At 39.9% G+C, this 22,893-nt stretch overlaps 1 protein-coding gene and 1 long non-coding RNA gene across 3 annotated transcripts in view; one reads left to right on the top strand and one right to left on the bottom strand.

The window, feature by feature from the left end:
• The window catches only part of Nr3c2 (nuclear receptor subfamily 3 group C member 2), a 322,521-nt gene that overhangs the window by 189,632 nt on the left and 109,996 nt on the right, over positions 1 to 22,893 (top strand). The gene's annotated exons all lie outside the window — the stretch shown is intronic.
• On the bottom strand, positions 138 to 21,990 carry LOC124102530 (uncharacterized). Its single transcript, XR_006854889.2, has 3 exons — positions 21,645 to 21,990; positions 21,298 to 21,401; positions 138 to 481 (listed from the first exon to the last, which is right to left on the bottom strand). It is a non-coding gene; the product is annotated as an uncharacterized LOC124102530 (long non-coding RNA).

Consider the following 22,893-nt stretch of genomic DNA (forward strand, 5'->3'; position numbering starts at 1 on the left):
AACTGTCATGCTGACCATTGTTTAAATGTTTGTTTCACAACACCAAAAATTTAAAATATTGCCACCCCAACAAAAGCAAAAACATCCTCTAAGTTTAAAATTAAATCATTTTTGTAATTAATGGTTGTAAGACTGTATAAATCTACTAAAAATTTAGTCTATGAACTGTACACAGATAGTGGATACATTATATAGATGCAAATTATACTGCAATAAAGTAGTTATGAGTTAAAAAAAATATCAGATTTCAGAGCAGTTGTATTATGTTATTAGGACTTTCTAAAATTCCACTGAGCCATTCTGTTAATTCTTATATTTAACAAAATGTATTTTAATTTTATTGTGGAAAATTTTTAAAACAGTATGATGAACTCTCATGTTGCCGTCTTTCAGCATCTCCAGTTACCAGCATATTTTCTTTGTTGCTCCATTGGATTATTTGAAAACGTGTCCCAGATATCCATAAATCTTCAGTATGTACCTTTAAGAGAGAGGATTGTTAGAAAAGTATAATTGTCACTTTAAAAATACAGTTATCACTAAAGAATAATCCTTGAAATCATTGAAAATTCCCTTAATATCATCTTGTTAATGGCTTTATATGACTATTCATATCAGGAACCAGGCAAACTTCACAAATCTTAGCGTCTAAATGGCATATAACTAAGAAGTTAGTGGGTGATTATAAATGTGATTTATCAGCCATACCAAAGCTCTTATAAATATTTTCATAATATAATAGCATAAAATATCAGATATGGTTTAGTGCATATACCCTGGGAAAATATTCATATTTAGCAGATCTTCCTTGTTTAAGTTTTAAAAGCCCCTGATCACGTGTCATCTTCCTAATGTCTAGCATAGAAAAAACTGGATATATTGGTATAACATATTCAGTAGGCAGAAAGCTTCATGCTGGAACTCTTGACTGTATAGGACAGAAACCAAACTTGCACATGGAAATTGTTTTAGGGAGATTGCTTGTGAGTGACAGTCAACCCCATCACTATTCAGGAATATGGGCCATTTATTTCAAATTAAGGATGTATTTCAAAATAAGGATGTTATTTTTTCCTTACAACAAACACACCAGAATTTGTCAGTAGTTGTGGAAAATTTGTTTTCCAGGACAAAAGACCTAAATTTAGCAAGTTTTAATTACTCGTGCAAAATCATTATTAGGTTTGTTTTTTATTGGACCTAGAATCTGGGTCCTTATTTGCATTTGACAATTATGTCTCTCTTAGAAAATGGTTCTTCCACTCATCAATTTAGAGCACTGCACTTCTAACAGAATACTATTTGAGATGATTAATTTTTTGTAGAATTGGAATACTCACCACTGGGTGAAAATTACCTTAGTAAAAAGGACTAAAACACTCTTTCAATGGTACTAAGAATAAAATATCAGCCTTGTCTGCTCTTGGGCCCTTGTGACCATCATGCACATCTGAGACTTCATTTTGAGTTCATGTTACAAGAGCTTATTTTCATGATCAATAGTTAAATTTTGAAAATTCGCTGAGCATTTCTTTTTCATTCTTTAGCTGATGCTAAACTGTAATGCAATACTAGGAAACCACATGGTCTGTTGGATTGAGAACTAAGGCTTAAAAGTATAATTATATTCTCCCATTTTTCATGTGGAACTTGAGCTTGCTCTCATTTCATCTCACTGCATGATTATAACTGAGTATGCAAGCGTAAGCCCAGGAAGAATTCATTTAGAGCCAAGGCAGGGACATTGAATTAAGCAGGATATTCTATAATTTAGGATGCTTTGGATGTACAGTTAATTAATTTTAAAAAAATACAACACAAACTGACTTCAGTGATACAAAATATGACTGGCTCACATCATAGCAAATCCAGAGAGAGACAAGGGTCTAGGTTGTCTAATACAGAAGAAAAGCCATGTGAAGATTCAAGTTCTTTTCATCTCTGTTCTCCCCTCTAAAGGGCTGTTTTATCCTGAGGCTGGCTTCCAGGATTAGACCCATGTGCTTTCTTATTATATACTGGAAGAGAGAAACAATTCTGTCACTAAAAAAATAAATAATAATAATAATAATAATAGAGGTTTGTTTTCCCAGAGTTCCTAGCAAACCTTAGACTTACATGGCCACTTATGAACAGTAATTGACAAATGGATTTATTGCCCTAGAGAATGAAGCATTTCCCTAAAGTACATAAGCTGAACAGGATGGGGTGGAAGGAGATAAATGTGAGTTCTCTGGGGAAGGAAGGAAGGCAGAAACAGTTGGCAGGTCAGCTACAATAATGTCCACGACAATGTCTCTTTAGTTACAAAGCAGCGTATGCAAAAGTATATTTTCTTCCAACTTTCTGAGTTGGCATCTTTGACTGAAGATCACCCTGGTGATTTCATGTTGGTGTCTTTGGGCTTTGCTGTAGCAGGTATTAGAACTGGGTGATCTGGATGTCGTAGGAGCATGCGTGGCCTGTGATAGCACGTATCTGTGGACTGAGAATGGCAATAGCCTAACCATGTTTCAGCCTTTCTGCCAGGAAAACCACAGCCCAGATACAATTTGTTTCTTTAGAATCTGCATCTGGGAATTTCCGGTCTTAGAACTGACCACATGTGGTGGTCTGTGATCTCACTTGCTTTGATTGATTTTCATCAGAAAACTACAAGATGGCTTCTCTGCCTATACCTTGTTTCTTTGTCAGTAACCTTCATGGAGCCTAGGCAAGATGTCTCTCTTGATCCTCGGCTCTTTACCATCATTGTTAACCTCCTTTATGCCTCACAGCTCTTTCATTGGCATCATGCAGATTTGGATGATGCCCTGGTCTTTGTCTCCCGCCAACAGTCTGACTGCAGCAAAAATATACTTTCTGATTCTTTGAACACTGCGATTGTATAGGCAGGAGTATAAGGTTACCTGAATGGTCTTCTCTTGCTTTACATATTCAAGACACTTTGAAAAGTAGATATTTGAATATTAGTAGTTCTTAATTTTTTAAAATTACTTTCTACTTTACTGTCTTTTCAAAATTTGGATGCGTGAATAATTGGGCTTTCTAAAACTTTTAAACTCTTTTTCATCAAGAAGTCATTAAGAAAACACAAAGGAAAGTCACAGACTAAAGAAAATAATTTACAGTATACGTCTGACAATTTCATCACTAAGGCCTATGGAATTTAATAGTATTTGATCATAACTGGGTAATTATATTGTGGTCATATAAGATATTAACATTTGGAGAAGCAGAGTGAAGGATATACAGGAACTCTTCATAGACTTTTTTTGGTAAATTTAAAAAGTTTCATTTAATCTTGATATACTTTTAAAAACTTTTTTGTTAGTCTGAAATTATTTCAAAATTTAAAGTTAAAAATATTAGCAAAAGAAAGAAACACTTAACTGAAGATACTTGTTGATATGCCCATGCAAACATGGTGTCATCATCAGTAGTGGGAGAGATACAAGCTACAAATGAAAACCTCAATAAGATACTGCTTAACACCCACAAAATTAATGATAAAGGTAGACAGCATCAAATATCAGCAAAGATAGGGGTTATTAGTCAGAACTCTCATGCTTTCCTGGTGGGAATGTAAGACGACACAGCCACTTGGCAGACAGTTTGTCATCTTCCCCTGAAGTTCATACCCACACACACTCCTAGGCCTACCTAGGAGTATACCTAGTACATGCCCCGTGACCCAGGAATTCTACTCCCAGGTATTTATCAAAGATGAAAACACATGTTCACACAAATCTAAGCTGTGAATGTTCATAGCAACCTTTATTTACAGTACAGGTCATCTGTAAACTAATATACAGACAGTTCCTGACTTACTGTTTTGTTTTTAACTTTATGGTGGTGCAAACACAATGTGCATCCAGCAAAAGTGCTACTTTGAATTTTGTGTATTGCTCTTTTCCTGGGCTGGGTGGCATGGGCACCGATGCCTCCCTCTCTTAGGATGCTGGGCGGCAGTGGTGAGCCACAGCTCCTAGTTATCCACTCAGTCACAGGGAAGCAACTAGTACTGTTCAGCGTGCTGTGTTGCCATTTAACAAATGACACAAGATATTCAGCGCTTGATTATAAAATACTTGATGTTAGATGGTTTTGCCCAGCTGAGGCTGGCATAAGTGACCTGAGCACGTGTGAGTTTGGCTAGGCTAAGCCAGGAGATTTGGTAGGTTAGGTATGTCAATGTAGTTTCAACTGGTGATATTTTCAGTGTATGGTGGGTTTGCTGGGACATATGTTATTGTAAGTCATAGAGTACCTGCAATGCAGTACTCCTCAGTAATGAATGAAAAAAATGAAGATAGATACAACAACATGGATAAATTTTAAGAACTTTATGTTGAGTGAAGAAAGTCAGACATAGAAAAGTGTATCTGCACAGTTCCATTTATAGAAAGTTCAAGAAAAGGCCAGACCCAGACTATGGTAATTGAGACTAGAATAGCATTTGTCACTGGGCATGGTGGTGCATGCCTGTAATCCCAGCAACCCAAGAGGCTGAGGCAGGAGAATCACAAGTTCAAAGCCAAGCTCAGCAATTTAGTGAGCCCCTAAGCAACCAAATGAGACCCTGTCTCAAAATAGAAAAATTAAAAAGGAGCTGGGGGTGTGACTCAATGGTTAAGTGTCCCTGGGTTCAATTCCTGGTACAAAAAAAAAAAAAAAAAAAGAGTAGTGGTTGTCCTGGGGAGTATACTCAGGTGACGGAGACTTTTTGTATTCTTCCTCACTCAGGGGACATAGATATTTATCCAAATGGAATTACACAGTAAGGTTTATTTTAGTTAAATCAAAGGCCCAGAATAGAGCAGAATGACTGGTATTGAATAAGCTCTTACTAACATTTTTAAGTGTTAATGTTCATATATGCAAAGCTATTCTGGTATAGAATATCTAAAGAAATGTTACTATGTGTTATTTTCTACATATTATTACTATTTTATATTACGGGTTATAGAGATTTAAAAATATCTGCTCTTAAGATAATTTCTGTATTAAACTAGGATATTTAGTAGAAGGTACTTGTCAAAAGAGGAAAAATTACCCAATTAGTAATACAGCTGAATGCCAGGTGTTTGAGTTCAGTTTAAGTAAATGTATAGGATTATAATCTTTTAGGGTATCTGCTGTTAAGGACCTTGCAGTTCATTTCATTTTCTTTCTTTCATTTTTTTCCTTCTTGTTTTGGGGAGAGTACTTTTGCTCATAAAATTTTTCCTGTGTTGTTTTAGTGACATTTTTCTGGAACTGAGTAAATTTGTTACCAGTATACAAATGATATTGAAATTTTCTTTTCAAAAGAGCTCTAATCATTTCAAAATTAGTCAAGTTTTAATATTCGCAAATTGTATGTAATTCATTAGGAGACGAGGGGAATGCATATTTTCTAAATGAGTATTTGTGTCAGTTTCAGCAGAGAAATTAAACTCCTACAGAATTCATAACATTGTTATGTATATACTTTTATAAACAAAATTCTGGAGATGAGGGAATTGACATTTTTCTGTCTTTTGAGGCGTGTTTTATGTTGTTTCATAACAAGTTCTATTGGCAAACACTGACTCCTACCTCCCGACGTGTAGGTGGATCGGCTTTTCTGTAGACTCACACGGCATTTTACAGACTATTGTTTTATCTGTCACTCAGCATAGAGTCCCTGTCGGATTGCCCAACCTCAAGATGCTTGCTGCCATCCACCCAGAACCATGTAGATCTGAGAACACTCTAGAGTATTCTTTCTGCTTGGCTGAGGCCTAGAGGGTCTGGGCTCCAGATAGGACAGGAGGCCTGGAATAGAAAGAGGAAAACAGTGGGGGGCTCCTCAGCAATGTCTCCATGGCTCCACCCAGAGATCGAAGGCTCCAGTTTGACTCATGACCTCCTTGTCCATGCTGTAATTCCTCAATCCTCAGTTCCTAGTGGTGAGTTTTTCTTGGTCCTCAATATTGCCTTGCTTTGGCAGAAAGAGCAAGTACTTGAATACAGTGGAGATGAGATGCTGGCGTCCCTAGGAGTTTTATCTGAATGGAACTTTCCTGAAATAAAGATTAATATTCACGAATTTCCCTTTTTTTTTTTTTTTTTTTTTTTTGGTCAGACCCTATCACATCTCTCTTGCTCCACGTAGCTGTCCTGGAAGTTGGACATTGTTTCATTATCATTTTTTAAAATGAGGACATTCAAGTTACTGCCAGACAGTTTTCAAAGAAATGTCAGAGCGGGGATTTTCATGGTCATTCTGTCTTAATGCCCGAATGTTTTTCCTCTGTCGAAGTCCATAAAAAGTGAAAAAATTTAAAATGATCTAGGCCTGGCACATTAAATATTGGATTCACCAAAGAGCTGAGGGAGAGTCTCCTTCCTCCCCATGCCCCTCACTCTTTCTCATGTGACTCTTTCTCCGTCGCATTTATATGACAAGCATTTATTCAGTGCTTGCTTGGAGCTCTGCTTTGTGTTAGGGCTGAGGAGACAATATAGACAAAATTATGTGCTCTGAATGTCATTAAATAGCACACTACATTTTATTTTGACTAATATGTGTGTCTATGTATATAGATATTCTTTTGAAAAATCTTTAAAATTCCATTTTCCTGTTAATTATAAAATGCGTGTCTATCTAGTTCATTTAATTTAATGTAGAACAGCCGCTTCCTCTCAAGGTTAGGAACCTCCATGTGTCTATACCCGTGCACTTTTCTTTTTTTCCTGTACATTCTTTCTCTGATCCATATCCTTCCCCCCTAATGTTAGGCTCCTGACTCTGATCTTCTCCCTTTTTCCAGTTAGTCTCCGACAGTCAGCACACCTTTGTGACCATCTCCCGAATCACGGTCTCCCTCTCTGGCTTCATTCTTAGGTTCTGTGTGCTCGTGTGCCTAGTGTCTCTTCCTGTGCCTATCTGTTGCCGAAGCCTAAGATATAATAAGAAGAAAATGCCACTTCCGAGCCTGCCCGCACACTCGGCAGCTCTTTCCAGCTTCCACATTACCATTAACGGTAACACCATAATTCAGGCACTAAGGTTTATGACCTTCAAGTCACTTGTGATTCCTCTCTCGCCTTTGTTCTTTAGGTGAAAGTCTCCGAGTCCGATTAACTCTTCCTTCAGAGTATCTGCTCTGTATTATGTTAAGTGAAATAAGCCAGACTCAAAGTCAAGCTAGACAGAAAAAGAAAGAAAGAAAGAAAAGGGGAAAGAAATGGGTAGGGTCTTATGGAAATCCAAGGGAGAAGAGTACAGTACAGGGAGAGAGCCAGTGGGAGGTTGAAGGCAATGAAAGGGTACTAGGGAATGAAACTGACCACATTATGTTACGAGCATCTATGAATATGTAACAGTAAATCCCACTATTATGTATAGCCATTGTGTACCAACCAAAAAAAAAAAAAAAGATTAAGAAGAGTATTTGGTGTCAGCGGATTTGTTCAGGAAAACTAAATAAGGATGAATGACATAAATTAGCCTCTGTTAAAATAAATTTTTGCTCTGCCTCCTCTTCATTTCCAATTTCCCTTCAGGTATGGATGGCTGGCAGAGTCCTCCCTGTCTATCCTTCAGTGTTTCACCAGTAAGGAATTATTTGTGCCTTCCTTTAATAAGAGCTTTTCAGAGTTCCATAAAGTCTGATTTTGTCTGCCCTTAAATAGGCTTCCAACTTAATCAGCTACCAGATACTCACTGACAGCCTGCCAGGCACAGTGGGGCATATCGAGGTTTGTAGGATCCCCAGTCCACATGCTCAGCCTTCATAGTCTTTGAACTTCTCTGCAAACACCACTGTGTGTGTGTGGGGGGGGGGGGGGCGGGTAGCAGTTCATGGTAGTGCCTGATGCAGCCAGGCACGCCACGCCTGTGGGTCTTAGGCTGCATCTTGGGTAATAAGAGTAAGGAGTTGTGTGGGCACAAAAAAGAGATGCACTAAAGACTAGAGGGAGAGAAAGAGAATCTGGATGCATAGTGTCTGTGCTGAAGGGAGGGAGTATCAAGGTAGGGCAGAGTCAGTGGTAAGGTAGAAAAGCAGGGCTCAGACTAGAATACTTTTTCTCCAACTATTGAATTTCTATCCCTGTTTTATATTCGCCATAAAGTGTTCCAAAAAGGAAAAAAAAAATAGTTCACATTGTTTCATTATTTGATTGCCCATAGCATCTTTTCCTGGTAGCTTTCTCTTATACCCTCTCCCATACATTTATGCATGCAGGTCGTATTCAATCTATTCCTTCAGGTCCCAAGGGCATAAAATGTTATCTGAGATGTTTTTGTAATCCTGTAGCATCTAAGAAGCTGCTAGGCACATAGTACATGATCAATAAACAGTTGTTGAATTGAATTGCAGTGAAATAAATAGCAAATTTCTACCTGCTCTGCTCCTTCCCTGTAAACATTTCAAGTGGCAACCTATAAGTCTTGTGAATTAAATAGGAATCTCAATAAAACAGAAGGTATAATCTGCATTTTAAATTGTGTCATTTTTATGTTTTGTTAATTTCCTAAATGCTTATCATTTATAATGAAAAACACAAAGTATCCTGGGAGTTTCCAATCACTCAGTTGTTAATAAATCAGTGTATACATTTCTAGGTACATTACTTCTTTAACTATCATCTTTTGGCAATTTCAGGAATTATTACCACTTTTAAAAGAGAGCAGAGTTGCTATTGAAGAAAATAAGAATTTTTTCCATCTTCTTTTTAGTAGCTGTGTATAACCAAAATGAATTAAGTTCAGATAGTCACTCTAGGCTAATGGAGACATTGAGCTCATTTATGAAATCAATAGAATTTGGAGTATATATCACACCATCACCTTCTTTTTATTTTTTTTTTCTCTCTTTCTTTTCTTTTTTTTTGAGGTTGAGATTACCAGGGATTAAACTCAGGGGCACTTAATCAATGAGCTACATCCCCAGCCCTATTTTGTATTTTATTTAGAGACAGGGTCTCACTAAATTGCTTAGCGCCTCACTTTTGCTGAGGCTGGCTTTGAACTCGAAATCTTCCTGCCTCAGCCTCCTGAGCTGCTGAGATTATAGGTGTATGCCACCACGCCTGGCTCATACCATCTCCTAAGTAAGTAATCTTCGAGGGATTTTAATTGTCCATACTCTCCCTATTCCCAATAGTTGAAAATAATAGAAAATTTTTATTTTATATGGTGCTTTATGCCTATTCATGAAATGCATTCTAACTCTAATAAGGTCTCATAATCAAGGCAATAAAATGATGGTGTTCTATACAATAAATCAGCCAAAGCCATTCTTATCAGTGGCTTTTTTTCCTTCTGTATCAATAGTAGTAGTAATAGTAATGATAATAATAATAATTATTATTATTATTATAATACACACTTACTATTTACTGTTTTTCAGACATAGTGCTTTTCACATTCTATTCACTAGTTTAATACACACACACACACACACACACACCCCCCACACAGCCATAAGTCAGGTTGCTATAATTATTCCACATTAGAATACGAGGACCATAGCCTTTCTTCTAAAAATTACTTCTTGGTGTAATACATGTGTCTTACCTTCTAATTAAATCACAATTATTAAAGGTTTTATTCATTTCTAGTGCCATTAAATTAAAAAGATATAAACTTTTATGGTTCATCTGGAACAAGCTTATCTCATTTGCTCTGTCATTTCCTCTTTGACTTTGTATCAACAGTTTCCTTTTTCATTTATGGTATTTCATGACCTATTATGACCAGTAATTAACTAGACCGTCCTTGTCTTAGAATCAGTTTGGGGACAAGGAAGGATTTTATCCTGTGAGTAGCGTGTGTGCTTCTTGTGACATGGTGGTGCCACAGCTCTGGAGATCTCATTGGAGGTTGAGCTGGTGTGGTCAGCAGTCATTTTTGTAGGTCCATATAAACAAAGGCATACAGTTTACCTCTCAAACCCTTCAGTCTTTACCTGCTGACAGCAGCATTCAGGAGACAGAGGAGTAGGCCCAGGTTGCACCAGGAACATCCCAGAAGCTGTTCGTTTCAAACCCACAGGAAGCAGAGTTTAACGTATTTTCAACATAATCCCACCAGAAATTTGGTTTAGCCTTCAGATATTCTTTGTACATACTTTCTTAGTTGCTGGCTTCTTTACTTTACTCCTCAGTATGTGATAACAAGGGCCTCAGAGCCTTCAAAACTGTTGAATTTGAAGTAAAAAAAAAAAAAATCTGAAAACCTGGGATAAAAAGGGGTCTGCTCCTGCAGTTCTCCTACATCAACACGGTTTCTCTGCCCAGGCTCGCCCAGCCTCTCCCCACAGCTGTGCGCCATTTTCCTATTCCTGACACCTCTAGTTGGATTCTAGGAGGAAGTTTTCCTTTGGTTCTAGGTATCCTGAATCTGCCATATGGAGCTGCTTCCTGTGGCCTCGGTAATCACAGGGTCTCTCCAGTATTTCCTTAACATGTGTTTCTTCTGCCTCTGTGGTTTCTAAGCCTTTCAGTTGTACGATTCCTTCACACTCTTAAAAAAATACTGAAGAGCTTTGGTGTTTATGTAAATTACAGCTATTGATATTTTCTTGCATTAAAAAATTAAAACAGATGTACAAAAACAGTTCCATTTATATGAAATTTCCAGGAAAAAAAAAAAAAACAACAACAATCTAAAGCGATTGAAAGCAGATTAGTGGTTGACTGAGGGGATGGGAATGGGAATTGATATAAATGGGCATACAGAATATTTTTGAAATAATGAAAATATTTAAAAGCTGAATTGTGATATTTCACAACTTTATAAACTGACTATAATCATTAAATTGTATGTTTAAAATGAGTAGAGAAAATCATAACCTTTGTATTTTTAGAAAATGCGTAATTGATGGACTGGGGATATGACTCAGAAGGTACAGTGCTTGCCTGGCATATGCATGAGGCCCAGGGTTCCATCCCCAGCACTGCAAAAAAACAAACAAAATATACTTGAAAAATAAGACAGAGGAAATACACCAAAATGTTAACCAAATGAAAACAAAAGAATAAAAGCCACCGTGCAAATATTGAATTCCCATTGCCGATAACAGAATTTGTGGTTATGTCCTATAGCCATTTAGGTCTCCTAGAACAGTAGCCCTTCTGATTCTCCAGGGTTGTGATCATTTCTGATGAACTCTTCAGCTGTTCACTTGTTGACTTAAGGATTCTCTTTGGACCACAGTCTGAAATGAGGATTGTTCTGGTTTTTGCCATTTTTCCCCTTGATAATATAATGATGTGTTCTTGTCACTAAAATCTCATTTCCATCTTTTTCTCATTGAGGCACCAAAAATATATCTGTGATGTTTTCACTTGTTTTTCTTCTTAAACTGAAGGACTGGACTCCTGGTGTTTTAAGAAGTTAAGATCCAGTATTGGTCTCTTTTTCTTTTCTATCACTCTATCGGAATTACACGGTACCCCTTAGAAAATTAAAACAAGGCAACACAACCATTTATCTGATTGAGTAAACCGCCTTGCAAATGAAGACATGTAGCTGTAATAGATTTGCTTGGCTTTGAGAGGTAGCCATTGTCCTTATGTTCAAACGTACCAAGCTAAAAATTCTTGCTAGTGGCTACAGATGTTCATTACAGGGGCTGCAGTGCATTACACATAGGTTCTGTCTGCCGTTTAGATATACACTTCTTCTCTGTGCCTTCCTTTTCTGTTTATAGCTCTAGGCTTCTTGAGGACTTGATTTGCAGCAAGCATTCAAATCAAGTCCGAGAGTAGAAAGCATTAGACTGTCCAAGGTCATGGGTCCTAGAACCATTGATATCAGAAACACAGCAGTGGGAAAAAAGGAGGGAAAGATCCACTAGTGTCAACAGAGCCAGCGGCAAGCAGATCCGCAGGAGGAGATTGGAATGAAAAGATGGAAGGAGGCAGAAACTCCATTGATAGGGTAAAAATCATAGCACCAGGGAGGGGGGAGGGTGGAGGATGGGAAAGGCAGCGGAGCACAACAGACACTAGTATGGCAATTTGTAAATCAATGGATGTGTAACTGATGTGATTCTGCAGTCTGTGTATGGGGTGAAGGTGGGAGTTCATAACCCACTTGAATCAAAGTGTGGAATATGATATGTCAAGAAATTTGTAATGTTTTGAACAACCCACAATAAAAAATTTAAAAAAAAAAAAAGAAAAGAAAAAAAAAATCATAGCACCAGGGTGGATCCTTTTTTAGGAGACTTAAACAGGGAGAGTTGCATCATTTAAGTGAATTCCAATAATCTGTTGCACAAATGGCCTCTTCCTTGGGAGAAATTCAGGAAGATGTGGCTGGTCCTGTGCCCAGGTTGGAAACAATTGTGAAAAACTTTTCTTTTTAACATAAAGGTGCCTGGGTTCCCCATGTTCAGCAGTTGTGATTTTGTGAATTTGGGGGCCCCAGGTATTTTGAAAAGTCTCCAGTAAGATCCTGATACCCAACCAGGATCGAGAGCTACTGTGTGCTTACGTGGCTGTCAGAATGTAGCGTGGCACCTAAAACCGGTCTGCATGGGTTGAGTCCTGGTTCCTTTCCATACCGTCTACATCCACTTACGCAAGTTACTTGACCACTCCAGGCAGGCCTTGGCGTTCTCATAGGTAAATAGAAATAAGAATATTCAGAGTCGTGCCAGGGTTAAACAGAATGATCGGTGGAGTGCTTAACATAGCCTTGATTTATGGTTATTGATCAGGAAAGGCTCTTTCCTTGGTTTTGGCCATTACTGTAGCTCAGGGGCCAGTCTAGCCTACTGCCAATTTACACATGGTCTCAGAACTAAGTGATTGGGGGGAAAAATCAAAAGGAAAGTAGTACTTTGTGATACATTAAATATACCCCAAATTCACATGTCGGTGTCCCTATCTAAAGCTTTGTAGGACTAGAGCCATGCTCATTTATTGTCATCTGTCTTTGCTTTCACGTCACAGTGGCATGGTTGAGTAGTTGTACAGAATCTCCATGTCCTGAAAAGTGACCCCTTTCTAGAAACTTCTCAACTATGGCTCTAGATCCTGTGTTTAATCGTGTCCTTCTCAAGAGGACCAAAGAATGAGGAAGCCTTTGGCCTGGGTGTTCCCGCATTTTTGATGCCCAGTGTTGTTTTCCAGTTTGTATTAAAGGAAGCACAGGTTCAATGGCTGCTTCAGTCCTGACGCTACAAATGTCGATCCTTGGTCACGTGTAGCATTGCCATGATGCAGGTCAATATATCCCCTCCTCCTTCTCCATGATGCTTGCCCACATCATTTGCTTCCTCATAGGGAAGGTCCGGGTCACCTCTGTGAACCTGCCCCGCACAGTCACTACCGCCTTTCAGTGGTTTGTGGGTAAACGCCTCATGGGCATTTAACAACATGCAGCTCCGTGGATTTTCCAGAGAACTGAGGTCGATTTGAATGTTTTACCCAATATTCTATGAAACACCAGAGGCACAGGACAGTGACTCCCAAGGACATAGCAGTCAAGGACATGCCTGTGTTCTAGATGCCTCCTGTTCCCTGTGCATGCTTTTGTCTCTCTGAATGCCAGTTTCTGGGGTTGTTTTGAGTTGTTAGGCATAAAACTAAGAATTCACATACATAAGTAAATAGAAGGCCAGATTTCTGCCCTGTAGGACTTCATGGCTAATGTGCTCCTCGCCCCCAACCCCCATCTGCCCCATATTCGGGTACTCTTATCCTTATCAAGGTCATGAATCTGATTTCTCCGGGTTGAAATCCAGCTGGCTCAGGTGCTTTGTTTGGCTAGCACAGTTTTCTTTTTATAATTTTTAAATTAGTCGACAATATTTAAAAACCAGACTTCACATAAAATCTGGACATCCAGCCTCCTGAAGCAGTGGAAGATCCGGCAACAGGAGCCTGTGTTCAGCGTGCCAGGGACCGGCAAGTCCTGAGTGGCAACTGTAGCAGCTGCTCTGGCCTTGAGCCTGGGTGTGCAGGGTCCTCCCCTCTTCACATCTGTCCTTCGTTCGTGGCCCCAGCCTGTCTGCAACTGGGTGGGTCCCACATTTCCCACACGCTGCTCAGATAGCTGACAACTAGAGGCCTGTCTTTTCTAACAGGTTTCTTAGTAATGGATGATTTTCACTTGTCTGTCAGAAGGCTATATTGTCACTGAGCCAAATGCAGTCATTGTGATCTGGAAATCTTCTGATTTTGTTTATAGGATTGAAAAAAACACACGGAGCTAGGGGTGTAGCTCGGTGGCAGCGGGCTTGCCTAGCATGCTCAAGGCCCTGGGCTTAATTCCCCAGCATCACAGAAAATAAAAATGAAAAACAAAATTGTGGGGAGTGAGTATGGGGTAGTTATAGTACTTTACTTTTCTGTATTTTTTTTTTAACTTCTTGAAAACGAAGCAGAATAGCAACCACTTAGATAGTATGGTGGACTGAAAACTTCAGTAGTTCAAACTTCAAGGGGAGACATTTGGACCATTTCCCTTTGCCTTTTTAGAATTCAAGAACAAGGAGGCGGTGCACGTTGGAAAGGGTTCCGCAGACAGCCACAGTGGCTGCAGTAGCATGGTATATTCATGATGTGGCTTCACTGGATGAAACAGAATCAGATTACAAAGATCTAATTTGCAAAATTTCTTAGAACCTTGCATGCCCTATTGAAGAAAATTTTATTTTAACTTTCATCAAAATTCAATTTAAATAATTTACAGTATTTTTAGGCAGAATGGCTGTCTCAAACGTAGTGTCTTCTTAAACTATTAGATTGCATTGACTCAAAGGTTGAGTACATGTGAAAGACCTTATCCTTTGGAACTGCCGCATAATAAAGCTAAGCTTTAGTTTCATAGGGAATAAATATATTCAGTTCAGAATACTATAAATATTAAAGCAGAAAGCCCATTCTTGACTAAGTTATCATGTTACTCCAAATGTACATAAGAAATCCATCATTACTAGGCATCGGTTTCTCACCATTTGTTTGACATTCCTTAGGCTTTAGTATCATCTCTATAATGATTTCTACTTTTCCTGGTATTGGGCAATTGGATTGCCTTGATATAGATATTTTTCATATTTTAATTAATTCTCTATTTATGTGCAGTACTAGGGATTGAACTCAGGGGCATTCTACCACTGAGCTACAGCCCTTTTTATGTATTTATTTTGAGGTAGATCACTAAATTGCCTGACTAGCCTCCTATTTGTGATCCTCCTTCCTCGCCCACCCCCTTAGGTAGAATTATAGGCATGCATCATGGCATCCAACTGTTTGTTGTTGCTGTTATTGTTAAAATTATTTTAAAATTTCATGAGTTGGTTGAATTTTGCTGTGTACCTGTGTGTATGATTTGTTCAGAGCCCTAGGAGGGAGGCTGTGTGTGCTGTGGAATTGTATGGTGGCAGCCATCACCAGCCACAGTGGCTCTGGTCTTATCAAAGGGGGAGCACGGTTGTCCTTCCTCTACCTTCTCACCTTGCAGAAATTGCATTTCTCCTTTAAGGTCCAGATGAAAGATAACCTCCTCTTAAACCTCACTGATCTCCACTTAATCCTTTCCCATTTCTTCTTTCTCTGTGGCCTCTTAACACTTTCTAGACCTTAAAATGCACTGAACACATTTTGTCATGGGTAGTTACATGTAGTTCTGTGAACTCCTTACAAACAAAAATTTTTTTTCTACCAACCTTTATATGCTCAGTAAATATGAAGTGTGCCACACAGTAGGTACTTCAAAGGGACAGAAGCCAATACCATGCAGCTAGAATATACTTTTGTTCTTATCACTAATATTATCATGAAGTTACTTTGATTAAATGAGAATCTGTTTTCTTCTTTCTGCAGACTGTGAATCAAAATGTATTTTAATTTTCTTTCCATTCACGTGAACCTCTCAACACTTTTAGATATTTTCTTATTTCTCCCCTCCCTTGACATACGGTGACACAATGACTGACAACTTGGGAGGGGGACAAGGTTTTAAACAGGAACATATGGTACTCTGCCAGACTGGCCTTCAAGAGGTTCAGGAAAGCCCAGGATCACAGCACAGGGTTGACATCTCTGCTGAGAAGGGACAGGCATTTCTGCCCTAGACACTAGCCAGTTGCTACACAAGAGGACTGTGCTTTTGGGGCGAGGGCCGCCCTGACTTTTTAGAGTAAGAATGAAACTGACTGAGCCATATCCCAGGCACAAGGGGGCTCTGTTGATGCATAAGATGTGATTCCTACTTTGAAGATATTCTGATATAGATAAGAAATGACACATAAACATTGAACCTTCACTAGGAAAGAAAGCTCTAATTGCCAATAAGAACGTGTGTGTACAGTAACACCACCAGGCAATGAGAATGATTTAATAGCTTATGGTATCTGGCAAAGCTTAATTAAGGTAATGCTGTGCCCAACTCGTAATAGTGTTCAGCCATTGTTAGCTGGGTCCCTGAAGTTTTTATGAAGGGTGGGGATGTTTCCCAAGAGAGGAGGAAGATCAGGGAAGATTTTAAGAAGAGTTAAGTCAAGCTCTTAGAGTTGAGTAGAGAGGATGTGAACGTTTCTGACCTCAGTTTCCAGAAGGGAAGGAAGAATGGCCAGAGGCTCCTTTATGTACATATTCATGCAAATTCCATTAACTGATGGTTGATTATTATTGTGGATGATAAAACTAAGTCCATCAGAAAATGATTGGATCAGTCCAACTATATACCAGTGCTGGTATCTGATGAATGCCATCTACCTTGTTTTGACAGATGGAATGCAGAGCCGGGAAAAACTAGGCTATTTTTGGCCGACAAGCTGTATTTTGTTTATCTCTATCCTGCTTCATAAGGCACATTATTTCATGTAACTTGATCTGAGGTGTTAACCAAGTACTTCTTTAATATTCTTCCAGAGAAGGCACAGCTGATCAAGTATAATGATCTCCTTTAATTTTTTTTACTTAAAAATATTACTAATAGACTTTTTCCCAATACTTTTTTTTTCACGTTCATAATTGTAACATAAAAATTCATACATAAGTAACCTCCTTAAAAAAAAAAACTGATAGGACTGGATTGAGCAGAGGGAAAGAGTAGAGTGAACCTCTCATTTCTGCATTTTTCATCTTAACTTGGAATACATAATGAACAATTCTACATCTTTTTTAAGATTCTAGTGTGATTACTGTTTAGCTCTCAACAGTGTTGGAGCTATTTAAAAGATGTGTGTGAATATACACAATCTTATGTTTCTCTGTTTTTATCTCCAGGATATTTCCCTGGAACTGTTTTTTTAAAAGGCAATTCCCCTTATCTTTGACTGCCTTTCTCATCAAAGGCCACAGTGACTGCTTTTGAATTCCTTTAATCAAGATGTAATTCAAAGACTCTGACATGGCATAAGGACAGTGATTACAGCTTCCTCTCCCTGGCCATTAGCAGTTTGCTCTTGGTTGGGCTTGACCAGGTACAGGGTATATTTACACAGACCACAGGACAGGACTGTATCACCTGGTGATGGCCTTGTCATCCTAAGGATTACTTTTCTTCACCGTTTCCTCTTCTCAGGACCACAGAAGCAAAGGCATAGAGGGAAGGGACCACAGAGATAATCTAATCTCATCTCTACATTTTACAGATGATCCAGCCAGTTAATAATCTACAGATTATAGAGAAATATGTGAAAATGCCTAAAGTACTAGGAACAATAATGTATTGATACTTGGGGATAGGAAAGACTTCAAAAACACATTCTAATTGTATTATAATTGTTACATCTCAGAATTTCTTCATTCACCATTCTGTGGCATGGTATTGTACTTATAACTAATTTTAGGACAATCGGGAATGAGTCAAAGGGGCATGGCGATTTCCAGTCACAGTTTACATGAGTGGTTGGCCTGGACCCTCCAAGATGATGTAGCAAATGAAGATCCAGGTGGACAGTTGGCTTGTTGGAGTTATATTCATGGTTTGAGAAGCTTAAATAATTATTGTAAGTTGCAGGGATAAGGGGGCAAGGGGCTAGTAAGGTCAAACCAGGAGTATAAGAGAGGTACCCAGGAAGGAAACTTGAGATGGGGGAAAGAAGCCCAACCTTACCTCAAACCACAACTTTTTTTCTCCCCTTAGAAGTAGGCACAAGGAACACTGACTGACAAGTGGCAAAATTAATTACCTTGTCAAAATCCACTAGGTTGCATCTAGTTCCAACTGGAGAGGGTATTGGAAATCCAGAGTTAATGAAGTGTCAACACCAAGGCAGGCCTTTCTCTGCCCGCCTCATTCTCCATTAGCAGAAAGTATTTGATCTGTAGACTCTCACCAAACAGACCCTCTTCCAGGAGAGGAGAGTGCAGAATGGAAGGACCTCCTTGACACATACCCTAGGGCTCAACAGGGACCCTTGGTCCTGAGAGACTCCTGCATGGCCAGACAGCATTGCTCTCTAACAAGGGCAGATAGAGTTGGGAGAAATACTAAGCAAACTCTTCAGGCCAGCATCATGGATGGAGGAAAGGGATAATTGGGGCTGAAACATTCTAGAAATTTCTAACCCTAGGCAAGACCAACCAAAGACCTAAGTCTAGATAGGACCTGTCGATTGGAGACCTGGAAGAACAGAGGAGTGCACAGGCTAGAAGATAAGGGCTAGAAGCAACCATCCCAGGATGATTTATCGTCTCCTAGTGAACTAAACCTCAGTGATAAACTTCTGTTTATGTGGGCCACTGAAATGAAGGTGTCTTCCTCTTTACAACCCATTGCAATGATAGTAAGGCAATCAGTTGTGGATCTTTATACTTTATTAATGGTCAAAGAAAGTAACTTTTCCATGTCCTTCATGACAAACTGACATAAGGAAAAAATATAATTGCAAATAAACTAGCTATTATTGATCTCTTGAATTTTCTTTCATTTAAGATAACTGGTGATAATAATTTAAGGAAAGGAACTATTTCTGTGGAAATGCTTTAATGGTAGTACAAATTGGAAAAGCCTGAGATGTGAATCAGACTCAGTCATGAAGTGGTACAGTAAATGGGTGTGGACACAGTTGTTATGAGAAAATATAGCCCAGGAGGTAGGACCCCCAAACCCCTGGGCTCTGCAGGACATAGAGTCTTTTGAGTGCAGGAGGAGGACCACATTTAGAAGTCTCCAGAGGCAGGTGGGCTTTTAAGAAAGACAGATGTCAGAACCCCAGGTGTGGGGCTGAGGTTTGGGGGGAGTCAGAGTATTAAGAATGTTTCCAGCAAGAGTTGGTGTGCTCTGCAGACAACAAGGCAGGGGATGGGTGTGGGAGGAAGAGGCATGAGCCTTGGTAACAGAAACAGCCTAACATACAAGCCTAATTACTGGAAAAAAGAACTTGATGCTGAGATCCCATGTCTGGCATGGAGGGAGTAGATCCTCATGTCCACAGTTGGGATTGGCCAGGACAGGGCTAAATACACCTGTACAGGAAAGTTGCCATTCCTGTGCCTATTTTGCAGATGGAGATACTAAAGCTTGGTGAGGTGGACCAGCCCCAGCGCTGGCAGTCAGTCAGAGGGGAAGCCAAGGTCCAAACAGTGCTCCAGAAACAGTGTTCTGCTTGTGCACTAAGGTGCTTGCCCATCTCCCAGGCCATGACCCAAGGGAAGGGGAAGTGGTTTGTTGAGCACCTGGTGCATTCCAGAAGTGGAGTTCTGCATTTTAAATATATGGTTGTATTTAATCTTTATAATCCCCCACAAACCCATGAGATATATATGGTTGCATCTAATCTTTATAAGCTCCCCAACCCATGAGATAAGTTTTGTGAATCTCTAGATGAGAAAACCTAAGGCTAATGGTTTACTCTGCTACCTAACCAGTGGTGACAGTCTGAATGTCACCCACAGTGAGCCAATTACAAACTGCATCAGAAGCCTTTCTTGTCCTGAGTTTCAGCTATAAATAAGAAATAAGTTATTTCGTAGATGGAATTTTTTTTTATTTTAAGCAATATAGTCAAATGATCAAATGTGGACGGTTAAAATGTAGATGTGCACAGTCTTTTTAGAAAGCAAGCACTAGGTGTTTCCTGCCGTGTTAAGATTTCATTGTGACTTGCCAGGTGCCTTTTGTGAGCCTGGTCTTTTGTCAGACTGGGTTCAAATCCTACCATCACCACGGGCCAGGTGAAGCAACACAGAAAGCTACTTATTTCTTTGGTTAGGACAAAGGATGACATTGCCTTTTGAAAGGGCTATCATAAATATTAACTGCAGTAAGAATGTCACTCCCCAGCCTCATGGCCTAGAGGAGAGTTCCCACTCAACATGGATGCGTCCTCTCTACCTCCATCTCCTGTGGTCTATCATATTTCTATGGCAACCCCACGCACATGATCTGGTTCCTCACCCACCGCTTCCTTTCTGATTCTCAGCAGACTACCTGCCGTGTTTCTCAGCGCAGAGACAAGCGTGCCCAGTTTCCCGCATTCTTCTTCCTTCCACCCTGTCTCCCATAGTTTGGACCTGGACTGTCCCTGAAAGCCCCGTATGTTGAAGGCTCAATCCCTAGCCTGTGGTGCTATGGGGAGGCGGTGGGATTTTAAGAGGTGGCACCTGTGAGAGAGGAAATTAGGTCAGAAGGGGCCTGCTCTTGAAGGAGACAGTGGAACCTTGGCCCTTTGTGTCTCTCTCTTTGCTTCCTGGCTGCCATGAGGTGACAGTGGCTCTCCCATGTGCTCCCTACCAGGTACTGTGCCGCCACAAGCCCCAAGCAACAGAGGCAGGCAACCATGGAGCAGCGCCCCTGAAACCGACCCAAAATAAACCTTTCCTCCTTGTAGGTTAATGATCTCAGGTAGTTTGTGAAGAATGTATGTTAGTTTTCCATTACCTTATCAGTTTCTAATCATCAACTTCAAGTGGTAAAGTAACTTTATTCAAAGTTCTAGCATATGCTGGTTTGCCTTTTGTATCATTCCCCCCCCCCTCATAAGCACAGGAACTTTGGTTTACACAAACTGAAATTATGATTCAGTTCTATTGAGAATCATCAGATAAAAAGGGAAAATTGTTGGATGTGAAAGCCAATTAGGAGATAGCTCTGAGGCTGCCGTTCTTTTCTCCAGCGTCCACATTATCTGCTCGTTTGAGACAGTGAAGAGACCAATGAGGCCCAGGTCAACAACTTGGAGCTATAAAATTAGAGAAGCGTGGGCCATTTCCATGGAAAACCAGAAATAAGTGGTTTAGGATGGGTCCAGCCTTTCTTGCTTGGATAATGAATGGATGTCAAGGCATTTAAGACATGGGAAGACAAGGTTGGGGGCTAAAGAATAACAAAGAGGACGATGATTAGTTGGAAATTACCTGCTAACTACCTTCTTTGGAAAGAATGGTTTGGCTTCTGAACTTCACCAGTCCCTTTGCCATTGTTCCATGAAATCTGCCATCAAGCTGCCAGAGTGAACTTCCTGCAACACAAATTAGACCTGGACTGACCTCAACAGACCATGCAGCAGAGCACAGCAAGTCCTCAGTCTCAGTGGCTGCTCCCTCCTCACCTGCACCCTCTGTGTTCCAGTCACACCAAACTCACCCATCCCAGAACATAGGATGTCTCCTGATGACGCTCATTTGTTAAATAGGTTGTTTCTTTGTTGAGAAAACTCCCCCAACACCCTTTCCACCCAACAAACATTCTTTAAAACACAAACCTGATGTTCTTTCTTCTCTGTAGCCTTTTCTGACTTCTGTGGCAAAGAGAGTCCCTTCCTCTTCCGTGTTCTTGGGGCGCACATACCAGTGCTGTTCTTTCTTGCCCCAGGGTTTAATTTGTTGAGGAGCCTCTTTTCTCACGCTAGAGCAGGAGTCCCTCAAGGACAGGGATCTCATCCTGTTCACCTCTCCGCCCAGTGCTGATCACAGTCACTGGCATGTAATAGCCACCCAATAATTATCTGCTGAATTAATAAAAGGACAAGCCAACGTTTTGAATTAATAATGCTCATTCCACAAACAGAACATATTTACTGTGGCTGAAAAATGTACCCTAGAAAAGCCTTTGCAAGGATACAGAGAAATTGATAGCAGTGGTTGCCTTGCAAGAAGGGAACTAGGTAGTTAAGGGAGAGGAAGCTTTTTGACCACGTGGCCCACAGTGCCTCTTGAGTTTCATACCATGGGCATACATTATATTACATACCCCACACTAGCCTAATTCAGTATGTATGTGCAAACAATCTCCTATCAACTGGTTTCATAATTTCTTTCCTAGCAAAAATTTAGTTTGTTGGTAGAAGTTTATGATAGTTGTCCCTTGTTACCAATATCAGCTCTGATCTAGGGTTCATTTAAGTCTGGAGCTATACTGGTATTCAGAAACCAGGCTGTGTGTTAGAGGGCAAATAAGGACCCACCAAACTCTGTTAATACCTTCAAAATGTAACAAGTAGCTTGAGTCCAGAGAGGCTGAGCAGGAGTCCCTTCTCTCTATCCTGCCCTCATTTCTACTTTTGAGATCTTGCGGGATTTGCTGGTTGGGCAAAATGAATGAAATTTGATTCCTCGGAACCCAGCACACAGGATTTTTCCACTCCTGCAGTACTGTGCACATGTCTGCTTTGAAATCCAGAGTTTAGAGGTACTTTCTGATGAGGTGAAAAAGGGAGGTATGCAGCAGGATGCAAGTTTGGCATCCTATGTATGATGACTTTGGAATCAGAGGGACACCTCAATTCATGACTTGCTTTTCCCTCGTCAGAGCAGGCGATCTTTGTAAGGTAGCCTAAACACATCTTTCACAGATTGCTTCTGCACCATTTATTCCCTCTAGGTTTAAGTGTCTAAACGACATTTCTAAGATGTATGGACTGATGTGGACCAATAGATTAGCTGCTGGGATAGAGGTCTGAGCATGAATCCCAGCTAAGCTAGTCACGTGATTTAGCCTCTGAGTGGGTCTTA

The sequence above is a fragment of the Marmota monax genome, unplaced genomic scaffold (genome assembly GCF_021218885.2).
Source record: "Marmota monax isolate L192 unplaced genomic scaffold, Marmota_monax_Labrador192_F-V1.1 WCK01_AAM20220418_F8-fsc00002, whole genome shotgun sequence".
Taxonomy (NCBI): Eukaryota; Metazoa; Chordata; class Mammalia; order Rodentia; family Sciuridae; genus Marmota; species Marmota monax.